Here is a 2,143-nt window from a genome sequence, read left to right as displayed (position 1 = left end):
GGGTGCGATCATACCAGCGTTAGTGCACCGGATCCCATCAGAACTCCGCAGTTAAGCGCGCTTGGGCCGGAGTAGTACTGGGATGGGTGACCTCCCGGGAAGTCCCGGTGTTGCACCCTTTTTTAGTTTTTCGCCGGGCGTCGCAATGCTATTTGAATAAACCTTTTGCCCGTTTGCGTTCTCGTCGGGGCCGGGCCGGGCCGGGGTGCGCTGCCCGCACTACCGCGCGCGCGGGGGCGACACCGAGCGCGCACCCGAGGCGCCCCGAGCACACAGGCCACGGTGCAACCCGGGCGTTGTGCGCGCACCCCGGTGCGCCCGAGGTGCTGCGCGCGCACCCAGGTGAAATCGGTGTGCACCTCGGCCAGTGCGCGCTCGGTCGAGTCGCGCACGTTGGCCAAGGTGCACGGTGATGTTTCTTACTCTAAGGTTCCGCACCAGACGCCCGGGACAGGTGAGCGAAGCTGGGCGGGGCCGGGTGCGCGGCCGGGGCAGGTGCACGCAGCTGGAGAGAGCTTTGGAGCACACTTCGGAGCGCACCAATGATGCGCTCCATTCAAAAGTTTCCTGAAAAGGCAAAAAAAGTTGAGATTATAGAATTTCCCACTTGAGAGATTGTAAAAAAAAAAAATTTAAAATGAAGGAAACGCGGGTGCCAAGGTGTGCGCAGCCCAGCCAAGGTGTGCGCACCAAGGCGCCCACCCTGGCGAAGGTGCACGCAAGGTGCGCACCCGAGGCAAACCGGACAATTAACCCAACTTTCGACTTCGCGCGCACCTTGGAGCGCACTTCGGAGCGCTCCTTGGTGCGCACCAATCTTGGGCACCTCGGAGTGCACCATGGCGCCCACCAAGGTGCGCACCCGGGGCAAACCGAGCTCCGACTTCGTGCGCACCTTGGAGCGCACGAAAGGTGCGCACCATGGCGCCCACCAAGGTGCGCAGCCCAGCCAAGGCGTGCGCATCAAGGTGCGCACCCTGGCGAAGGTGCGCACCCGGGGCAAACCGAGCTCCGACTTCGTGCGCACCTTGGAGCGCACAAAAGGTGCGCAACCCAGCCAAGGTGTGCGCACCCCGGTCAAACCGAGCTCCGAATCGTGCGCACCAGAGGTGCACGCCATCGTGCGCACCTTGGAGCACACTTCGGAGCCCTCCTTGGTGCGCGCCGATGTTGCGCACCTCGGAGCGCACCCGGGGAAAACAATGCAATTAACCCGACTTTCGACTTCGTGGGCACCTCGGAGCGCTCTCGGGTTCGCACCTCGGAGCACACCGAGGTGCGCACCTTTGATGCGCTGCCTTCACCAATTTCCAGAAAAGGCAAGAAAACATTGAGAAGGTGTGCGCACCGAGGTGCCCACCCTGGCGAAGGTGCACGCGAGGTGCGCACCCGGGGCAAACCGGGCTCCGACTTCGTGCACGCCGCACCTTGGAGCACACTTCGGAGCGCTCCTTGGTGCGCACCAGGGCGCGCAACCCAGCCGAGGTGCCCACCCCGGCGAAGGTGCACGCGAGGTGCGCACCCGGGGCAAACCGGGCTCCGACTTCGTGCACGCCATGGTGCCCACCGCGGCGAAGGTGCACGCGAGGTGCGCACCCGGGGCAAACCGGGCTCCGACTTCGTGCACGCCGCACCTTGGAGCACACTTCGGAGCGCTCCTTGGTGCGCACCATGGTGCCCACCAGGGCGCGCAACCCCGCCGAAGGTGCACGCGAGGTGCGCACCCGGGGCAAACCGGGCTCCGACTTCGTGCACGCCGCACCTTGGAGCACACTTCGGAGCGCTCCTTGGTGCGCACCATGGTGCCCACCAGGGCGCGCAACCCCGCCGAAGGTGCACGCGAGGTGCGCACCCGGGGCAAACCGGGCTCCGACTTCGTGCACGCCATGGTGCGCACCGCGGCGAAGGTGCGCACCCGGGGCAAACCGGGCTCCGACTTCGTGCACGCCGCACCTTGGAGCACACTTCGGAGCGCTCCTTGGTGCGCACCAGGGCGCGCAACCCAGCCGAGGTGCCCACCCCGGCGAAGGTGCACGCGAGGTGCGTACCCGGGGCAAACCGGGCTCCGACTTCGTGCACGCCGCACCTTGGAGCACACTTCGGAGCGCTCCTTGGTGCGCACCATGGTGCCCACCAGGCCGCG

The 2,143-nt window shown here is 66.0% G+C and overlaps 1 non-coding gene across 1 annotated transcript; it reads left to right on the top strand.

Moving 5' to 3' along the window:
* Positions 1-119, top strand: LOC131871569 (5S ribosomal RNA). Its single transcript, XR_009369783.1, has one exon. It is a non-coding gene; the product is annotated as a 5S ribosomal RNA (ribosomal RNA).
* Positions 120-2,143: the final 2,024 nt, after the last annotated feature.

This window comes from Cryptomeria japonica, unplaced genomic scaffold (genome assembly GCF_030272615.1).
Source record: "Cryptomeria japonica unplaced genomic scaffold, Sugi_1.0 HiC_scaffold_427, whole genome shotgun sequence".
Lineage (NCBI taxonomy): Eukaryota > Viridiplantae > Streptophyta > Pinopsida > Cupressales > Cupressaceae > Cryptomeria > Cryptomeria japonica.
This window is presented reverse-complemented; position numbering and strand designations above follow the sequence as displayed.